The sequence below is a fragment of the Erithacus rubecula genome (genome assembly GCF_903797595.1).
Source record: "Erithacus rubecula genome assembly, contig: SUPER_Z_unloc_1, whole genome shotgun sequence".
In the NCBI taxonomy this organism is placed as follows: Eukaryota; Metazoa; Chordata; class Aves; order Passeriformes; family Muscicapidae; genus Erithacus; species Erithacus rubecula.
In genome coordinates this window covers 667657-690375 of record NW_027635590.1, presented here as the reverse complement: position 1 = coordinate 690375, position 22719 = coordinate 667657, and the positions used below count along the sequence as shown (strand labels likewise).

At 40.6% G+C, this 22719-nt stretch overlaps 1 protein-coding gene across 6 annotated transcripts in view; it reads right to left on the bottom strand.

Annotated features, from left to right (window-relative positions):
* PCGF3 (polycomb group ring finger 3) overlaps positions 1-14062 on the bottom strand; it is a gene marked incomplete at its 5' end in the record, with an annotated part of 59783 nt that extends 45721 nt beyond the window's left edge. For 3 of the 6 annotated variants that reach the window (XM_079330868.1, XM_079330871.1, XM_079330873.1), the window contains 2 exons: positions 8176-8218; positions 13927-14059. Of the gene's footprint in view, positions 1-8175; positions 8219-13926 lie in introns of all 6 variants that reach the window. The other 3 variants (XM_079330870.1, XM_079330869.1, XM_079330872.1) reach the window with 2 other exon arrangements.
* Between the last annotated feature and the right edge of the window lie 8657 nt (positions 14063-22719).

The window sequence follows — 22719 nt, the reverse complement described above, 5'->3', positions numbered from 1 at the left end:
TACACTTCTCCCATTATTCTGACATTCTTTCAGATATAAATTGCAGCAATAATAGAACACACTCAGTCTCCTTGGAACTCTTGCTGCTGCAGCTTTCTTACCCCAGACACAATCCTCATGTCTGGCAACGTGAAAACAAAGCTGATAGTTTGCATTATTTATTCAAAATTTAATACTACAGTAGCATTTTAATCAATAGACCAGAAAAGCTATTTTTCTTTCCACCTACAGTTGTTCAGTCCTCCATTTCTTTCAGCATTCACCTGAATTCCTGACTTGAAGTCTTGAAACTTGGTTTTAAAAATTTTCCATTTTTTCCTCTCTCAAAACAAATGTAATTGTTAAAGTGACATCATATTCAGTATATTAAGCAGGGCGGAAGAAAGAGGAAAAAGGGCATGATGGCATTTGTCTTCCCAAGTGTCCGTTGAAAATGATGGGGCCTTGTTCCTGGAGATGGCTGAACAACTGCCCATGTGTAGTGGTGAATTTGTTTTCTTGTTTTCTCTGCTTCTACGCACAGTTTTTGCTTTCCCTGTTTAACTGTCATTATCTAAACCCATGAGTTTTTTCAGAGTAAGCCCTTCTGATTCTCTCCCCACTCCTGCTCCAGGGGAGTGGGTAAGTGGCTGCATAGGGCTTGGTTAAACCGTGACAGCCCTTTTTTGCACCAGACATGAGGCACAAAGGTTTCAAGATAATGACAGATTCCATTGGGACATATTAGACTGAACATATAGGTGTTAGTACTATTCAGCTGGTAAGCAGCAGCCTCCCATGCTTGCCACGGAGCTTGCTTTCCTAACATGTATTAAGAGCCTAGTTCTCGCTTTTTGCTTTCACTGCTTTCTGTACTGCTTTGCACCTTACTAAATTGTGCCTGGGAAGACTTTGATAACAGCACACCAATGTGCCTGGGCTGGCAGACAGCCAGGGTAATGCTGCTGTGCACACAGGCTGAACTTCAGTCTGAAGTTGAGCTGAAGACACTGTGATGTGGGAATACCTCCATGGTGGAGGAGCGATGCACCTGCAGCCCATGTAAAATCCCCTGCTAGAGCAGGCAGATGTTTTAAAGAGGCTGTGGCACTGTAAGAAGCCCATGCTGGAGCAGGTTTGCTGGCAGGACCTGTGACTCCACAGGAAACCCTCACTGGATCAGTTTATGAACAACTGCAACCCGTGGCAAGGACCCACACTGAACAAGTCCAAGGACAACTGTTTCCCAACAGTGGGGCTTCCACACAGGAGAAGGGGAAGCAGAGAGTCCCTTGCTGCCTGTGGTGAAGACGATGGTGAAGCAGGCTGTGTTCCTGCAGCCCTGGGAGGACTATGATGTGGACTCCACTAAAAGTGGACTCCAACAGGAACCCCTTGCTGCAGTCAGGCTGGGGACAAGAAAATGAGTTCACCCTGAGAGTTCGTAAGAATCCGGTGTGGAGATTATAATGGATATATCATTAAATTGTTATAATCCATTATCTGAGTTGTATATTACAGGAATAAATATAACAGGAACTACACAAACCAACAGAGGAGAAGCCCTCAAAAAAGTACAAGCACAGCAGCACAATCACAATCTGATATGGCTTTGGTGCCCAGTAATGACATGCAACACATCTCCTCTCCTGTCCTGAGTGACTACCATAACAGATGGAGCCCCAAGTCATGGACTACATGAACTCAAAGGACTTACTATGGACATTTTACAGGGGTGGTCCACAGACCAGGGGAATGACATCTAGGTATTTTATCAAAGACTGGGAGGAAGAATGGGGCTTAATGAACTTGTATTGAACAGTGTGGGACCTGAGCATGATGCAAATGGTATGGAACAAGGGGTAGAATCTGCTGGTTTTGAATAGGGCAGAGCTAATTCTCTTCACAGTGGCTAGTATAGGGATGTGTTTAGGATGTGCGCTGAACAGTGCTGATAATACAGGAATCTACTTTGGCTGCTGCCTGGAGTTAAACCACAAGAGGCTTTTACATGTTATTTACAAAGACTGGAAGATTCTTCTTGTTAAATACATGCTAGAATATACTACTAAAAGTTTCCCTTCTTTAACAAGGAGACCTGCAAATAATTTTAATGACACATTAACCCATTAATAGCTGGGATAAAGCCACACTTGTCAATCACTGCAAGCAAAAAAAAATACCAGGAAAAAATAATTTCTTATTAGTAAGAGTGCCTTTGCCACAAAGCAGCATCCACTCCTATTCTAGCGGACCCTTCTTCAGTGTCTACCCAATAGACCTTGTACTGCACATACCTTTCTCCTGGTTAAATCATTTTCATTCAAGTACATCTCATAACACCTGATGAGCTTCCCTCGAAAGACAGAAGTCAGTCAGCAGTGAAGGCCCAAAAGTCATTTCCATCGGGCCACAACTGATGAGCAGAACTGCTCGAAAATTGTGAGACACTATTCTGCAGCTGCACAAAAATCCTTTAGGCCCATGTGTCCTCTGCAGAATCAAGGGCAATGAATAAGCACTTGCCAATCTCACAAAGGCAGGGAAAAAACAGCAACCCGGACAAATAAAACCTCGTAGATCTCTCCTTTTCTCCCTTAGTACCAATGCAAACTGCACTCAAGTAACAGCCTTCAATATGAACAGTCTAACAGGAAGGCTGGCACTAGAGTGACAAAACCAGGTAGGCTTGTAATAGAAGAAGGAATAGCTGACAGGAATTAGGAAAGAAATGAACAACAGGTAATAAAAAGGAAAGTGAAAAACAGTACTTTGAACAAAGGACGATTAAGACAGGGCAAAAAAACCCCTGCACTCAACCAATAAGCATGAAACCAGATCCTTCCAATACAGTAAAAATCTAGCTTTTAGGATCCAAGCTTATTTTGACATGACAAACATACCACTTTCACTGTATTAAATCAAAATCGGAACATAAAGAGCAGCCCTTAACTACTAACCCAGCCATCTTAAGAGGTTTTTTTAACCTTTAGAACTTTTCAGCAATTAGGTGCCGTATGCATTAGAACCAGACAGCATAGATATCTCAATGTATCTTCTACCAAAACACAGAAGACATTCATAACTAGATTTCATCAGCCACATCTCTCATATTTCATAGGTTCTGAACTTGTCTTACTAAGTTTGTACTTAGGATTGGTCCCTTTACACAAAGGAAAGATTTCACTCATGCTTGTGGCAGGCTTAATGAAATAATTACAGAGATATGAGCCTGGCACCTCTGACATTTCCTTACATTGCTATGTGTGCTCATGTAAAACAACTACTACACTTCCCAGTCTGAATGACTTCAGCAATGAGGATTACTCCACTTTCCAGTTCAAAATATTCTCAAAACACAAAAACATGAGTTATCTTCCACAATGAAATGACACTTCACAGAAAAAATATCTGCAGTTATCAAAACGTCTCCTGTTTTTCTAGGTTTTGGTTTGAGGTTTTTTCATTGTTTTGTTTCAGGTTGTTGGTTAGTTTGTGGGTTTGGGGATTTTTTTTATATTTCACTATCAATGTTGCAGAAAGAAAAGATTTCCGAAGTTCAACTGTTAAGTTTTTTTCTATTGCATAATCTAATAATGTGTCATAGTTCAAGAAAACCTGACAGTAAATACAGAGTATCAATAATTCCAAGCATTGCATCAAAGTCAATATAAATAGATAGTACCTAAAACCCTACCAAAAAGCAGAGTGACACCATTATACCACTGCTATCTTGTCTGTTAGTGCCAGTGAAGAACTTTGTGCACAGCAGACAGCAAGAGCATGAGATGCTTCAGCACTTACATCTGAATTCCTTGCTGTGACCTAATCACTGCCATGATGTGGTATTTGCTGGTTTCTTTAAAATGGAGAAAATTTGCTTGGCAGTATGCAGGAGCTGAGAGGCCTAAATTACCAAGGCAACAAAATCTCACCAGGAGGTTGGTTTGACTTTTTCAAGAGCCTAGACAAACTCACTTCTGCAGTTTTAGAAGCAACTTATCAGAACTGTCCACTCCCCTTGCTGGAGACTGCCACCTAGAAGCAAAACCTCCTTACACATCAGGTGCTTATTTCAACAGATACTACAACAAATTAATGATTAAGGCAATTTTATGGCAGTACAGGCTTCATATGGACAAAGAGCAAGGAGAAACTTCAGGAAGAAAGGTCTAAGAAGAGCTACATCCACCACTCTGCCTGACAGACAGAATTCTTAAGTGCTGTTTTAACAGCATACATTATTAAGACCTATCAAAATGATAGTCTGTATTACCTTCCTATGGCTCATTAAGAGTTAAAGCTCAATCAGGAAGGAGTAGCCAAGGAAACACTTGCTAAATTGCCAAATACCAGCTACTTAACTGAATCCCAGAAAATAACTGGTCACCAGCTTCTCTTATAAACACCTTAGCACCCATTGAAACACTAACAAAAGATTCACATAATCCAGCTAGTAGAAGTTTCCCTTTCTAGCCTTGCCTGTAGTCATTTTGCTAAACAGAAGCCTGTCTCTCTGGAACCAGAAATATAGAAAACAACTGAGCAGAGCAAAAGTTAAACCACTCTTCCCTATCCAATCCTGGTAATGGTACTCCACAGTCTCTGGAATAGTCTGATTTTAGTTCTAAAACGAGTTGAAGACATGTTCTGCATTTAGATCTTTGCAGAAAACTCCTCAGAATCCCTTAAAACAAGACCTAGATGTCAACTTTCATAGGTAATGAAAACTGTTAGTGAAAATAAAGAAGCTGGAATACAAACCAAATAACCAGCTAGCCACTGCCAACTTCAAGTACAAAACCAGCACAGACAGGTGAAACAAAGTAACAACACTGATGTGGAAAACTAGCACGAAACCAGACAAATCATGACTAAAATAATTACTAAAATGGCTTTTATGTTGTGAGGGATTATGACAGCATTTCACACAGACATAATGATATTCTCATACACTGATAAACTTTTCTACTCCACAGTTTAAGATCAAAAAGCAGCAAATTACAAAGAAAGCAAAGGCAAGTCATTGATGAGCTACAATATTTTATAATTATCTTTTACTCAGTTTGTATAAAATGGTATCCATCATTAGAAACATCACTGAACTTACAGCACTGATAATTAATATTCAAAGAGATAGCCATTACCACCCAAACCTGTTCACCTGCACATTGATATAAACTGTTCAAAAACTGTAGAAATAAACTATTCCCTGAAAAGGCTCATCTTAAACAGAGTCTGACAGTCCATGCAAGGAATAAATAAATAAACACTGTATCCACTACTTATCTTAATAATTGTATTCCAGGTACACTTTTAAAATCCCCTCAGGAATTTCTTAAAGCCAAATCACTTTTATTGACCCCATTGCTTCCTATAACAAATTTCAAATGATAGATTGATGGATGACATGCAGTTAAAAGAGAAGAAAATCTTTCACTGCAAGTTATTAACTACTGCAGTCTGGTAGTAGAATCTGTAGGCTTGAATTTGGACCTTCCCTCCAAGTCACGAAGATCTGCTTTTGGTGACTGAACCATGCCAAAAGAGACAATCAAAGTAACTTAACTAACCAACTTTATTGAAAATGTAATAGCTTTTTAATAGACACCCACACTGACACTTGCCTCTCCCCATTCTTCAGAACACAACATTCATCACAACATCCATGCACCAGTAAAAGTTTGCCTGACAAGGTCAGAAAGGACCATGTTCTCCCAGCAATTTCCACAAAACAAATCCTGGGCACCTGAATGACTTTCTGTTCTTAGATTTACAGATTTCTTCATATTAGAAATTATTGATTTTAGAGAAAAAAGAAAAAAATTAATTCCTTTGATTTTGGATTAAAGTTGGGAAAAGAGAGCTGCATTTGTTGTTTTTTTTTTTTTATTTGAATGCTAAAATTGTCAAACCCTGCAGATGGCGATAATGGATGAGTAAGCCGGAAAAAAGGTTACTTATGGGAAGCCATAAATGGGTAAGGAATCCGGGGGAGAAGCAAAAGCAGCTCATTTTCCCCTTGTTTTCACTCTTAGAGTGACTATATCTTATGGTAACATCAGGCCTAATAATGGAAGCTACAGAAGAGGACTCCAGAAACTTTTCACACATACTTACACTCCAGATTTCCCATTCTAAAGATTTTTTAAAAAATTTCCAAACACCTCCAGAAATTAAATTCATTGGAAACTAATGCTTGTGACTGGAGAACAAATGCTCTGACAGAGCACTAGCTTTGAAAGTGTACATCAAGTTCCACTATGAAAGTAATTTTACCCATTTGGTGAAGTGATGAAGAGAGGAACTGAAGAATGGGGACAGGATGTACTTTCTCTTCCCTAAGGGAAGCAGCAAAAATATTTCATTTGAAGACCATAATCGATTAACACATCTGATCACAGAGTAGATTATATAAAGAATTAGTCCTACAATTATTTTCAATCCACAGCATTGACAAATTCAATAAATTAGAAAAAAGGCCATGGTAAAATACATCTTTGTTCAAACAAAAAGAAAAATCAAAACCAGTGGGAAACAAAACAAAATATTATCCTCCCTATGTCAGCAAAATTTTGTCTAAATTCAAGCCATTTTTAGTTATAAAACCATAATCACACAACCCAAGAGCTACTATTGTCCGACAAAATAACCTTACGTAATTTGAAAACTGTCAGAAATTTGAGCAAATAAATTTAGATAAACAACTTCCAGCGGCACTATCTAAAGATTATCCCTAAAATGTTACATTTAAAATGACTGCAACTAATACAGTATTTTTAACACCTTTGTATTTCCAAGACAGTAAAATGAAACTTGAAAGTGCCAAGATTCACTTAACACTACATAGATCTATGTGCAGACTCCTACTGGTGGCTTTTATCAAAACTCAAAAGAATATTACAAGCAAGTTGAAGTGAAGAAACTATTCCAGCCAGAGTCCTTTTCACCTGGTGTGGTGCCATCTACAATACATCAGATGCAAGGCTATTCAAGTCTAGGCTACTTCTCCTGTCACCTATGGTCAGAGAATAACAAATGAAGTATTCTACTAATATAAACACAAGTCTTCTGAAATTTATGTAGAATAACATGTTCTTGGGTGGGATTTCTATCTCATTCTTGTCAGTCAAGAAAGGGAAGTACAACATAAAATTAATAAATGTGTATGCAAATAAATTATTTACTCTGGTGCGACCAAGTCTAACACTAATATTAACAAGTATGTATTTTATTAAAAAACATTTCAATTAAACTCCTCCTACTCAATAATAGTTAGATTGAAACTTTTGGTAAAGTATGTTATTACCACAGTATTTCAATCACTGAAAAGGCCTATATGAATTTTTCAAGAGAAAATAGAAAAATTTTGGGCATCTGCAATTTGTCTGAGAACAAAATATGCATAAATCAGAGAACTTTCTTTTACCAATATTTGAACTAAATATCTGTGAAATAATTATCATCTTATGGCAAACCAATTAAAAAAGCATGATCTTAAAACATAAATTGATTTAAGCTGCAACTTTGCAATTAGTTTAAGGAAAGTGCTACAGGAAAAGATAGTTTAATTACTTATTTCATTCAACAAATTAAATAAACTCATGCAATTTTTACTATAAAAAGTAAATGTTAATCTCTAAGACCATGGATTTCACTCAGTAGTACAATTTTTTACTGCACTTACCACACCAAAGAACTTTTCCATGTTGTTTGCACATGGCAAGAACAACCTGCATATGCCAGTAAAGTGAGCATTTAACAGGTTATGCTTACTTTTTCCAAAAAGAGTTTCAGTAAAGCTTAAAAACCAGACAGTAAAAAAACAACTAGTACAATGCAAAGCAAGAAAGATTAATCACTTGCTATAGCACTGCAGCTGCAGGTCTTTCCTAAGTAGAGACAGAAGTAATCAGGCAAACACTGTACTGGAGAGTGGGGTCTGGACCTCAGAGGAAAGGAACAACTCAAAGATGGAAAGAAAACCATTTCGAGCATTAAGAAGATGAGTTTGAATACAGCGTATCAGCAGATTCTTTAAGTGATAAAATACTATTAGAAGTATCTTTTAGAGATAGAGATTTAACAGAAGTTGTGCTCTGAAATGTAAATACCTAGATGTAGGAACAGGGACATATATACTTTCAGCAGCGTGCATGATTAGGTACTTACACAGCACATTAAAAATTCCCTTACCTCTTCCTGTTTTGAATCCTGAAATCAATCTGAGTCCTTGTGTCTAGAACATGATTTATATATTAGAGAAAAAAGGTAAATGAAAGAAAATCCAGTTATTATCACAGCAAAAATGTATGAAATACAACCATCTGAAATGCAGGAGTTAAGATCCCAGACCATCTTAATGTTAGTGCCAAGGCAGAGCTTAAGCTTCTAAATGTCTACATGTGCAAATCATTTTTAGGAAAAGTCACTCTGAAGGAACAAAGAATGGCCCTATGTTGATAAAAGAAACCAACACAAAAAATCCTGTTCCTCAAATCTGCTCTACTGATCACCACTGCTTACTACAACAGATAACTTTTTATCATAAAAACATTTTGTCTAGTCAGTTAAAATAAATTTGGAAACATCCTTTAACTAAGTAATCAACTGACCCATGGCTTTTATTATGCCAATTTGTGTACTCAGTAGTTCAAATATTACAATAAGTGTCACATACAATTATATACAAATAAAGAATTTATAACTTAGCCAGCTATACTGTATCTTTCAGCTTGTTCTTTCAGATGACAAACTAGAAAAAACTGTACAGCACATTACCTGAAAAGTCACCAAACACTTCATTGACACATTTGCATGCAAGAATGACAGTTATGATTACAAAAACTATATTGTTCACATACATATTGTAAAAGAATAACAGAGATAACCACTAGTAGCATAACAGCAACATAATTCGCACAAAATTTGCATTATATATAATAATTGTGATGTTACTGGATAATAACCAACAAGAGAAGGAATTGTACGCTGTCTGGTTTTTTAGAGGGAAAAGGAAGTTTCTAAGTGAAAATCTTGACAAAACAGCCATTTGCAAGTTAGCAAATAACATCAAACTCATTCCATTATCCTAAAAAATGAACTTTTCCTCTCTTAAGTACTGCACAGTATTTTCTCATTGACACCAAACATATGCAGAATGTTTTCTGTCTTCAAAACAGACTCATGCTATTCATAAAGCAACAGTTTCCAGCAATAAGAACAGTCTCAGTATCAAACAAGAAGTATTCTTACTGCTGCCAGAACACACACCTTTTTAATGTAGTCAAAGTTCTAAGTTACTGTCAGTTAAAAATTCAGAATACAAAATAGTTATTTCTTAAGACCATCCAAAATAAACATCTGCTGGGAGAGTAAGTCTTCTCCATGTCACTTTGCAGAGATGAAAAATAGTATCAGAGCTAGTATAAGTAAGTTCTTCAACTGGCAACAAAACTACAAAAAAGACTGGTTATCACTCATGCATATTTCTTCCTTACAGTCCCTGCACTATCATAATGCTACCATGCATACCTTGATTTACTCCAGTTCTCAACCTCACTCCCTCAACAATTTCACCCACTGGCTTGATCAACTTATAATTGTGATTTGAGAGAGGCAGTCATAACTGTGAGAACAGTCATTTTCTCATACAAAGAACAAGTAACTTGAGCTCACCAAAGTTCGTCATTCCTCCTACTTTTAATGACCTGTACCACCCTCTACCTTTGAAAAGTATGTGTTGCATTTGTCAAAGCAATAAAGAGACCCACAAGTTCCTACATACAGTTTGAAGTTCCTAGTCTAAAGTAGTGTTTCTGATTTAGGAGAAAAAAGGCAGAAGTGGGAAAGAAAATAGTGCAATTGAAAAACACACTGCTGGTTTATTTGTTCCTACAATGCTGGCTCTCTAGTATGATTGCAGGACTTTAGTTCTCTACAGACTTCAATCAAACTTTCAGTAACACATAAGGTTTCCAGTCCAATCAGTTTCTCACCACACTGACTATTTTAATTTCATATTCTGTTGATTTAAGTGTAGATGCACTTTTTCAGTAAAATTGAGAAAAGCTAATTTTCAGTCAATGAGGCAGCATCACCAGCAGCGACTGAGTTAAGTATGGGGGTGAGCACTAGATGAAACTGTAAGCGGGGCTCCCAAGCTCAGGGACACCTGAGCAAAAGATCAGAGCTGCATCCACACCTGGAAGCCTTGGTGAGCCAATCGGGCTGGCATACGAACATATGGAGAACAGCCCTGGAGGTGCTGGTGGTGGCAAGCACAGCGAGAGAGGGAATTCTGCCCCTCTGCTCTGCTCTGGTGAAACCCATATGGGTCTAACCCTAACCCTGCATCCACTCTGGGGTCCCAGCACAGGAAGGAGATGGACCTGTTGGAGCAAGTCCAGAGGAGGCCATCAAGATGATCACAGGGATGGAGCAGTTCCTACAAGGAAAGGCTGAGTGAACTAGGATTGTTCCGCCTGGAAAAATAAAAGCTTTAGGATGACTTACTAGTAGCCTTCCAGTACCTGAAGGGAGCCTATAAGAAAAGAGAGGGAGCTTTTTACAAGAGCCTGTACTGACAGAACAAGGGGGAATGGCTTCAAAGTGAAAGACAGGAGGTTTAGATTAGATACTGCAAGGAAACTCTTTGCTGTGAGGGTGATGAGGCACTGAAACAGGTTACCCAGAGAAGCTGTGGATGCTCCATCCCTAGAGATGTTCAAGGCCAGTTTGGATGCTGCCCTGAGCAACTGAGTTTAGTGGGAGGTGTCCTTGCCCACAGCAGGGAAGTTGGAACAAAATTATGTTTAAGGTCCCTTCCAATTCAAACATCCTATGATTCTGTGAATTTTGATTAAGCAGCAAAGTTTTCTTTAGGCTCTTCAGAGCAATTACAAAACAAACCACTATTTACAGTGTTTTTTCAGTTAGCAATGAAACCGTGTTACATATAACAACAGCCAAGATTGTTTTTAACACAGAATAACCTGCTTCTTTTTTCTCCTGTACTGCAGATAAAACTTTCACATACCAGCTAAGCTTGCAGTCTAATACAGCAAGCTTGTATTCTAAAAAGGGAGTTATAAGAAATACAAAACTACTTCAAGACAGAGCTTCCAAGTAAGTCTTGTGTAAGCTAAAAGACATGGGCACCTTCTGCCTGACTTCTAACCTACTGCAGTCAAACTGCCTTGAGGTTTTCCTCCATATTTCCTTAAAACATGACAGCAACCCTAACCTAGCAAATCAGAGAAGTTTCAAACATCATTAAACATCTTTAGTAGCACTGACAAAAAGAAACCAGAGTTTAGATTAATGAAATCTGAGGAATGCTGACAGTCTTAAATCAACTGCATCTCCAAACACTACTATCAAAACAAGCTTCCACTTAGTAACTACTGAGTTACCACATACATGTACCAAATGAAAGCAGCTACAAAGCAAGAAGTAGTCAATATTTTTTTTTTAAAGATACAAGATGTCCTTACATTTCCTTGCAAGCTGGTATCACAATTTAAGACAGTAGTTGTACAATGAAATGCTCTCAACGTGCACGCTTTTCAAAACATCATGTCCACATCCACTTTGTGGCTTAGAGCTTAGTAGCTCTATTTAAGAGTTTCAATGGAAATGCTTCAATTTCTTCTCACAGCACTGCTCAAGGAGTTCAGGAATTTAGTCCAGAATTATTTCAGTCCTGGGAGCTCATTACATGACAAAAGCTAAAAAGGCACGCTACCCAGATTAAATGGCCATATGGGAAAAAAGAAATGAAAGCTATTAAAGCAAGGGTAGAAGGGTTCTTGACAAGAAAATTTACCTGTATCTCAAATACAAAGCTTTGTGATGACCTCCTCTAAACCACGTTAGACAAACCTAAGAGCAGGACAGCTGCAGCTACTAAATGCTGTACTTAACAGTCTCTTAGTAGCAGAAATCTTTCACACCATAGTAATTAATTTCTGCCATTCTTGGCATTAGTATTAGGCTAGGATAATTACAAACTGTATGTCGACTTTATTGTAACATTTACAAGAGTTCAGTCTTGGTTTTCTATAGTGACAGCAGAGTAACAAGATCAAAGCAGCCAGATCAGCCCACAGAAAAAAAAGTCCAATAGATTTTCCTCAAAAAGTGGTTTATGAAGTGTTTTATATCCAAGTTTTCTGCCACTGTGCACCTATGCATCTCTAGAAAGCCACCTGACCCCCTTCTAACGCACCCTACGTGTTTTCATCAAGTATCTTAGGTGCTGCACAGCTTCTGTATTCCCTTAAACATATCATAAATTGTCTACAAGTACAGCTTCAAAAGAAATAGCAAAGCTACTGAAAGGGTACAAAGTTTCCATTTCTATTGCCCTTGTTACCAAACAATTTTATGAATTTCAGAGCACCTTCATTAGACACATGATGAGTATGCCAGTTGAGATTCTAACCTGATTTGTCAATAAAAGAACGAACACAAAACTTCACAAGCATCCCACCCCAAAATAACTAATATTTTTTAACAGCACACTACCTAATACTAAAACAATTCTTAACAACATATCTAGCATATGCTTAATTGTTCATTCTGTATAAACAAAACCAATCTGGAATGGAAGACACATAGATGGGTTGCTCCCTCAACATAAAGGCTCATCTCAACTTTTTTTTTTTTTTTTTTTTTTTTTTTTTTTTTAACTCAAAGCTTTTCATCCACAAACTTAATTGCTATGTGAAACTCTGGAAGAAAATACACAGTCTCATTTTGAAAAATACCAAAGAAAATATTTTCAACACATTCCAGAAGATGAAGGGGTAATAAACCAGAATTTCTTTAACTGGTTTCTCAGAGGCATGCACTTCATACAGAAAGCAGGAAAGTAGGAAGAGTCCAAACTGATCTGACAGACAGCCTGCACAAACAGTTTTGTAACCAAAAAATAGGGAAAAAAAAAAATGAAAAAAAAAAAAAAAGGAGAAATTGCAAATAGGTGAAGCAGCAAAAGAACATCCAAGCACTTGATAACCCACAATAACCAAACCTCCTTAGAACCTTATTAACTTTGGGACATGCAAAACTTTCCACACACGGCACTGAAGTAGCACCCAACACTTCCAGGCTAAAAGAGACCAACTTAAGAGGCCAAATGTGACACCACAAGTTACTAACTAGAACTCAGAATTTCGCAAATTTCTTAATCCCGAATACATACACACACATATATATATATGTGTGTGTGTGTGTGTGTATGTGTATGCACATATATGTATATTCGTCCTTAGACTGTGAAACAGTTCAAGCCCCTATACTTTACCTATGAGTATCAATTCACTTCCTATTCCTCACGACTCCATATGCCAGATCCACAGCGCTGGAGCCACATACCTGCACGGCTGAAGTCGCACACCCAAGGGACGTGTCCTCTCTATCTCCACCTTACCGGAAACGCCATCTTCACCCCTCCACTCAGACCCTTTCTCCCCAAGCTGAGGGGTTCTGCCCCCTGCCCAGGCCCCTCCACACAACCGGCAACTCCTCCCGTGGGCAGGAACGGGTGGGGCGGGGGGTTTCCTCTCCCCACACCTTCCCCCACGCTGGGCACACGCAGCAGGACGGGGACAGACGCTCCCCCGGCCCACCGAGGTTCCCTGACAGTTTCGGGAGAGGAATCCCACAGAACCCCGACCCCGCCTGTGACCACCCCACGCCCGCCCCGAAAGTTCCAGCGCGGCCCCCGCAGCCCCGGCCCGCTCCTCCGCAGCCCCCACGCCGTCGAGGCGGAGAAGACCCTCGGCCCGCACCCCCCGCACCTCCGCCTCTCACCCCGCAGCCCACACCGCAAATACCCCGCAGACGGGCGGGCCCGCCCCGCCCCCGAGCCCCTCGGCTGCCCTCCAGCCCCTCGGCGGGGCAAGGCCGGGACCCCCGCGCCCCCCCCGGCCCCGCACTGACCTGACGGGGGGGGGCGCGGCCGCCGCTCGGGGCTACAGCGGGGGCTCCCCCCGCCGCCGCCGACCCTCCGCTCCCCGGCCCGTCCTTCTCCGGGCGCCACGGCAGGGCAGAGAGCAGAGGAGTCGGAAACGCGAGGCCGAGGGAAACGCCGTCCCCTCTTCCCCTTCCCAAGAAAATTTTAAAAAGAAAAAAGGGGGATTTAAAGGGCTCGGCCCGGAGTTTAAAACAAAGAGGCGGAAATAGCCGAGTGCGGCCCGAGCGGAGCCGAGCGGGGGCGCCGCGCTAGCAGCGCATGCGCGCAGGGCGCTCACCCGGGCACGGCGCCGGCCGCCCCCTTCCTCCCTCCCCCGGCGGCGGGGCCGGCGAAAGGGGGGCCGGAGCCCCCGGCAGGCCTGGCCCGGGCCGTGGGCCGGTTACAGAGCCAAGGGGTGCGCTGGGTGGGCACGCAGCCGTCAGGATCATCGAGTCCGGCTCTTATCCTTGCACAGGACACCCGAGAGTGACACCATATAGCTGAGAGCATTGTCCAAACGCTTCTTGAGCTCTGTCAGGCTGGTGCCGTGAGCACTTCCCTGGGGAGCCTGCTCCAGTGCCCAGCCACCCGCTGGGGGAAGAGCCTTTTCCAGATACCTGGTTTAAAGCCCCTCCGACACAAGCTCAGGCCATTCCCTTGAGTCCTGTCGTTGGTCACCAGAGGAATCAGTGCCTGCCCATCCGCCTGCCCCTGGTGAGGATGGTGACAATTCCAGTCCCCCCTCAGTCTCCTCCATCCTGAACAGACCAACTGACCTCAGCCGCTGCTCGAATGGCTTCCCCTCAAAGCCCTTCACTGTCTTCATTGCTCTCCTTTGGACATTAATGGCTCAATGCCCTTCTTGCATTGAGATGCCTGAAACTGTAGCTAGTGCTCAAGATGAGGCCACCAGCACAGAGTAGAGGAAGGAGTAGAGGCTGGCTGCCCAGCCTGGAAAAATCCATGCCACTGTGAGCAGGAAGGTGAGATCAGCAAAGATGGGTGGCTTTTAGGCAGAATGTACCTGTGCATTTTTCCAAGCTGCCTCTTCTCTCTGAAAGGTTTTCCTCAAAAGTGCACAGGTGTCATTTCAACCGACGAGAGTGGAAACTTGAGTAGGAGCTGGGTGGAAGGAGAAACTTTAATACAAGTGCTGGCCACAAGACACACTGGTATCAAACTGTGGGTGGCTCAAAACAATCCTGGCTGATGAAATGACAAAAACCCTGTCTTCCTGAAGGTGTGAGGTCAGAAAACATGCATAAAGCTTCGGAAGCCCATGCCATGCTCAAGTTTGCACCAAACAGCTGAACACTTGCAAAGACAAGTACTTAAAAATTTACCTGTCCAAAGACTAAAGACACCAAACCAAATACTCAACCTTCTCAAATATTCATATATTTTGAATATAATCCTTTAAAATACCTGCATATTTGTCTCTATTCTTTCTTTCTTTGCAACAAAGAATGAGCCATGGGACAATCTTCCACCTTGTCTAAAAATGCAATTGGAAATGGGCTATCTGATATGGCACAAGCCCTCCATGTTCTACAAACTGCTGAACTTTTATTGTGTGCCAAGACAGGGGCTGTGCTTGGCTCTGGGAGCTATGTTTTCCAGATGCTAAGACTGAGTTAATGGAAAATATGTCAGCATTTTAGATTTTGTTTGCTTCAGTTCAAGGGTTATGTAGTTACATGAGTGCATCTTGTCTATCTGAAATATAAATTCTGTTTCCAGTTTAACCACAAACTTCCAGTTTAACCGTTACTTTGTATGGGCCTTTGTTGTGTGTTGTAGAAAATAAGGGGGCTTCTTTGTGACCCCTGGAACTGGGGTTCAAGTAGCCGGAAGCAGAAGTAACAAACTGTAAGAATATGCATGAAATTATAAATTGTATGCCTGCTTTACTTGTTTGGTTGGGTTGTTTTTTCCTGGTGTTTCCATACCAAACACTGCAAACTGGAAAAACCATTAAGGCAATGGTGTATAGGTGTTGATTTTCTCTTACTATAGAATTGTTTTAGAAGATGGCTCCTTAAGCAAGATTATATGTCCATGCCTACTAAAACAATCTTCTCTAATATACCACTATATGACAAGACTTTTGACCCTCAGAGCACAGGCAGTGGTTTGCTCTCTTCACAACCTCATCAGCTAACATCAGCTTTGGCAATGCCATCAAAGTGTGTGTTAGCCATAAGTGATGTTTCTAAGCTTTTCCAGTGACTACAGCCTCTAATATCACAACTAGAGTGCCTTTTCTGAACTGCAACACTGGATATTAGAAGAGAAGTGAAACTTTTTGTTTGCTTTGCAGTTAGTGAGCTGTGGTCAAGCTACAGAATTTCAGAGAGTGACTTGAGGAGAACTAGAAACTATTTAAAGAAGTTAGCTTTACATGCATTAGTCTTTACAGTTTTCACCCAAGTAAGAGCATGATGTGAATGTGGGTAAATTGAATTTCCAGCTTTCAGAAACTTTTCTTACTAAAACAATTGATAGAACAGAATCTGAGAACCTCTTGACAGAAAGAAACCCCGAACACCTCAGGTAAAATAATTTTTTAATCTTCTTTAGGTCTTCTAACAGTGAAAAGAAACTGGTATCAGCATGAGCATGTTAATAGTAATGATGTAAACAAAGAAATTACTAGAAACCCAAGAAAGCAACACATTTTAATAAACAAAGAAGAAAAGTAGCAAATAAAATTAATAAAGCACAAAGTAAGGAAGTAAAGGACAAAGTTACTCTAGTTTCAGACTTACTATGATGAAGTGTTTAGAAATAGAAAAATCGAGAACTAATATTCCCAGTAGTTTCTCAGAGCATGAGAGCTACATTGATTCTGTGGGCCTGTGAATGAGACTGCATCAGCAAGTGCTGAGAGTCTGTTGATGCCATTGCAAGGCTGCTCCTCAAGCATTACCTTTTTGAGATCAGGGTGACCAGGCAAGTCCCCCAGTACTGGAGAATAGTAAATATTTCACCTGTCTTTGAAAATAGTAAGAATTTAGACACCTACAGTTTCACTTTAGTCCCTGAGAATCATGAAGAAATCAAAGATCTCTGAGCTGGGCTCAAACATCTTGCAGCCTAAAACCAAAGAGCTTAAGCATTGACCAGTTTATTTTTTACACTCAGATGTACCAGGCGCAAATTATTTAATCACCATATTTTAATGGTCAATCTGTAAGAACTCAGCACGATCACAGCACACACACAGAATGTGTGAGGTTGGAAAGGGCATTTGGAGATCATTCAGGACATCCCTGCACAAAGGAGATGGTAGAGCAGCAGTGTCGCTTCTTTAATTATCACCAGACCAAGCACTGCCATTCTTACCCTGTAGATTCTGCATGGTCATCCTAAGGACTGTATGATAACTTCAATCTTGCCCAGGAACCACTGGAAAACAGTCTTTTGAATGTCAATTACACCACAGCTACATGCTGGCTTCAGAGATGTGGTCAATTAATCTGATTTAAAAATGAAGACCTAGAGGTCCTTCACAGGAGGAGCTATGAGCTGCCATCCCCTACGGACACAGGCGGATAAGTGACAGGCCAATCAAACAGCAAACTGACTTGGCAAGAGGCTGTTAAGAGGTTCACTGCTCCCCAAATTCAGACATTCTGAAATATGGTTCAGCATTTTTTTGTAGATGTACCTGAGCATAAGCATAATCCATAACTTTTTAACTCTGTAATTATTATGCAACTCCTGCATCTATAAAATAATAGAACATTCCTGCTTCTTTCCATAGCTTTTAATATTAGGGGTTTGGCAAGTTGATATCTTTCTCCCTGTTGCCTTTGCTAAAGAATTGATAAAGCATTCTTTCCGTTTCTAGCTGAACAATTTTATTCCTAAACTGATCTGCATATTTTTTGATGATTTAAGGATACTATAAAACTCAGGAGGTTTAAACCTAAATGATACATATTTAACTATACCCTTAGTCATTCCAACCCTCTTGAACTCTTCAATCATCACTCTTACTTGGCTTTCAAGGTCCTCCATTTCACATGGAAAAAAAATCCTTTTTTTTCCTCTCTGGTCTCAAAGTCAAATAAATTAAGTTCATTCTCTAGCCAAATCCACTCAACTGTATGAGACAAATGGATTCAGCAATCATTTGTAAAAGAGGAAAAAGCAAATACCAGCCATTTAAGTATCTCTAGTCTTACAAATATTCCCACTGGTAAGTGAAAGACTAATGCTCTTGCCAGAGCATGTAACTGCTAGCTAGCAATTAGAAACTTCTGATATGAAGTCTTCCTCACCAGAAAACCTCTTAATGCTTCAAAGATGATCATTAGATAGAAAATTGGAAATAGTGAGGGATTTAGTGACTGAAAAAATAAGAATCTTTTGCCACTAATTACTTACATAAATACAACTTAGATCCCTTCAGCTGTCTGGGTTTTAAACACAAAAGCTTAGCAATATACTTGTGTTTAAATGATTAATTTTTTACTGAGGGCAGGGGGCAGCAGGGAGAAGCCAAACAGAAATTCTTACTCAGGTCCCAGGAGTTCTGCATCTTGGATATTCTGTTCTCAGAACCTGGAGCTTGCTCCAGTAAGAGGGAAGTTATCAGCAGCCTGCTCCATTGTGTAAGGCAGTGTGTTGTCCCTGTGACTGTCATCTATAGTTGTTGCATTACAGCTGAGGAGGACGTTATCTTCCTGGCTGGTGCTTGCCTTCCTAACTTCCTCACGACCATCAATTTTAATTTGTCTGTAGTATGCCAGACTGAACACTGACAAGAACACTGCTCAGTTTTTTGATTGACTACACATGTACAAACCACAAACATCAATGCTTAAATTCCAGCAATTCAGTTTCAGATACACTTGTACACAACCTGTACAAAATCAAAAGCAGAGGTGGTAAACCAGAAGTAAAGTCTATAAAGAGGAGCAGGCTACAGGAGAAAGCAACATTTAGAAAAAGGAATAGTTTCTTCTTGAGTATCCAGCATGTTCTGATTTACCACTTATACACACACAAGTGGTGCAGATGGGACCCACCCAAGGGTAGTGAGGAAGAGCTGACAGAGGCACTTTCCATCATTTACCAGCAGGCCTGACTAAACAGGGAGGTCCCAGTGACCAGAAGTTAGTCAGTGTGACACCCATCTACAAGAAGGGCTGGAGATACAATCCAGGGAACTACAGGCCTGCCAGTCTGACAGTGGTGCCAGGGAAGGACATGGAGCAGATCATGCTGAATGCCATTATGCAGCACATACAGGACAACCAGGGGATCAGGCCCAGCCAGCAAAGGTTTAGGAAAGGCAGATCCTGCTTGACCAACCTGATCTCCTTCTATAACAGGATGACCCACTTAGTGGATGGGAGAAAGGCTGTGGATGTTGTCTCCTTGAACTTTGGCAAAGCCTTTGGCACTGTCTCCCACAGCATTCTCTGCAGAAACTGGCTGTTCATGGCTTGGATTGATGCAGTCTTGGGTGGGTAAGTATCTGGATGAAACGCTGTACCAAGAGAGTGGTGGCAAATGGAATTACATTCAGCTGGTAAATTGTTGCAATTACTTTTCCCCAGGGCTCAGTATTAGGGCCACTCTTGTTTAACATCTTTTTTGATGATTTGGACAAGGGAACAAGTGCCCCCTTCAGTCAGTCAGTAGATGACACCAAATTAAGCAGAAATGTTGCTCTGCTGCAGGGCAGGAAGGCTCAGCTGCATCGATAGGCTCAGACCAACTGTATGAGGTTCAATAAGGTGAAGTCCTGGGTCCTGCCCTTGGGTTACAACAACACCATGCAGTGCCACAGGCTTGAGAAACAGTGGCTGGAAAACTGCCTGATGGAAAAGGAGGTGCTGGTTGATGGCAGGCTGAATATGAGCCAGGACTGTGCCCAAGTGGCCAAGAAAACCAATGGCATCCTGTCTGATCCTGAAGTGAAAGTACTTCCTTCCATGGGAAGACACATATAGCCCATCCTATATGTGATCATCAGCAAGGCATGGGGATTCCTGAGGCCTTTAACCATCTCCTTTTTAAACCTGTCCTGAGCATCCTTGGACTTTCCCTCCTAAGCTTTCCAATTCTTTGCAAGGCTTCTCTATAGCATTTTTTCACAATGGTATTACAAGAGATCACACAATGTACAATCGCACAATGAATTATTTTGTAAGTAGATGGACATGGCCAGAATGCACATGTCCAGTATGCTGTGGGAAAGCATTTTTTCCTATAAATGTGGCCACCTGTTAATTCATCCATATGGAATTGGATGTAGTTAGGAAAGTCCACCATAGGATTTATAAACTTATGATCAGGTGTCCTGTGGCAGGAAAAATAGGTTACATGATGATATGCTAAAGTTTGTCAGATCAGTAACAATAGCAGATGTACTGGAGTGCAAATGTTTCCAGATGCTGCTGCAGCTTTTAAGGTGAAGTATGCTGTTGATCTAGAAATCAGTAGAGAGATATAGGGAGTAAAAAAGGCTGAAAAAGAATCATTTACTGACATCAAGACTTCAGGAATTCCTATGTTCACCTTCTGATCATATTCAATTGGGAGACTAGCATATTTATACTGTGCCAGACACAGCCACAAACAGCCACTGCCCTCTGAAGAAATAGTTACAGTCCATTATGGAAAAGTTGTCTTATGATAAGCTGTATCAGATGGCTAGGCTTGAGTACAGCAAAACTAGGCTGCACCTGCAGACACAGGGGGAAATCATGTCTTGAACAGCTTTAGGTAGGACTTGATCAGACTTTCCATTGTGACTGTTGAAAGAGCTACAGGGATTCTGCATGAGACCATCTGTGCTAAGTGACACAAACCATCCTGTGAAATATCTGGGTCTGCATCACATAGGTGATTCTCACAGCCTTTACTAAAGCAGGAACTACTAACACCACCACATGAAGCTCCACAAAAGCATGTGAGGTACTCAACTTTAAGCATAGACTCCCAGGACTGGAAAGGATTCAAATGTGTATATATATGAAGGGCAAACAGGATATCTAAAGCTGTTTGATTAAACCAGTTTGCTAGTGACCTGGACCTTTAAAGAGCTGTACCCACACCTAGGAACTACCTTTTATAATTTAGCATTCAGTTAGATAACGTGACTCAGTGAAAAACAGCCACCTTGGCAAGACACTTGGCAAGGCCAGGCAAGGCACTTTACTGTAAATCAATTTTTTTCTGGTTGATCTTTGTGACCCTGTCTCACAGCGGAACAAGTTTCCTGCTTCTGTGATGTATACCTGGAAAAGTTTATATAAAACCTAGGACAAAGAGAAATGTTTAATGGTGAGTGGAAGTTCCCAAAGTAGCTATTTCTTTTGGATGAGATACTGATACAATTTTGTAAGATAATTATCCAAAGACAGTCTTAGACGTCTCAAATTGAAGGCAAATGCCTTGTAGATATTGACACTGAAAGTGGACTGTATTCCTTTTTATAATCACAGAACATACTCCTAGATCTTTACCTGGTTCCTCCACTCTTCCATCATCTCATACTGCATAGTATTTTGCCTTTTTCTCTAAGAGAAACAATGTCTGAGAACACAGAGACAAGGGAGAGGTAATTAAGGACAAGGTCCAGTCAACCCATGAATTATGTGCAACAAAAAGCTCTGCAAGGGTTGAACTTTCCCTGAACCTTCTGGCCTCTGGGAATTTGACAGGGAAGGCAGGGAGCAAGAGGAAGTGCTCACCCCAGCAGGGAGAAATCTGTGCTGTTTTCTGCAGAGACAAAACAGCCGAGCATTTAAGGTTTTCCAGTTGCCAAGTCAAGTCGAGCCCTACAAGGGAAGGACTATCTCTCCCCAGCAAAGAAAAAGCAAAGCAGCAATTGATGCACACTCAAATTGAAATCTCACTGTTTGCATGGATCTCCTCTATCATCCTGGCTCTGCTACTGCTGTGCCTCTACCTCTCTGACTTCTCTGCCTCTCAGCTAGATGAGAAGGAGGAAGAATGACTGATCTTTTATTCATCATGTTTGATCAAAGGTTCCCAAGCTTTTCTAGGTGAACATGAGGGAAAAGGCTGTCTGTTGTAGTAGAACACTACTCTGAAACGGTTTGCATATCAGCACAAGTACATATAGTTTAGGAACTTCTGGAAGACCAAGATAGAGAGATTCTGGCTTCTGGATTCATTAGTCACAAAATACAATGGCAATTATAACAATATGTTGCCTCCATCTTGAACCTTAACAGTCAAATCAGCGTCACTCATTCAGCATGACATTTTTGTTCTAGGTGACATTTTGAAAGTATTTCTATTTTAAGGACTCAGCAAGGCTAAAAAAATGTGGGCCAGAGATTAATGTCATCCTTGGAATTTTGCAGGATTAGTGGGCAGGTAAATAGGAATTGTGATTCCAGCACCGCCTTCAAAACATTACAATTAATAATAGTCACTTCTAAGAGGAAGAATGGTTCACCAGAGCATCATAAATTATTTTTTTTTCCTGAGCTCAGGAAAGAGGTAGAAATTACACCAGTTTTAACATTTCACAAACAGAAAGTGGCTCCCACTTTACTTGCAAATCAGAAAATGCTACATTCTACTAAGGATGAGGGAAAAACAGCTAACTATCACAAAGAAATATTTTCTACTGCCCAACCCATCCATCACCTAATCCATCATGAAAATGAAACAGAAATGCAGGATGAAAACAAAATAAATGCTATTGAAAGTATTAAATATAATTTAGCTACAGTAGTCTGATTTTCAGTTTATTTACCTGCCATTTATATCTACCCAACTCTTTATTT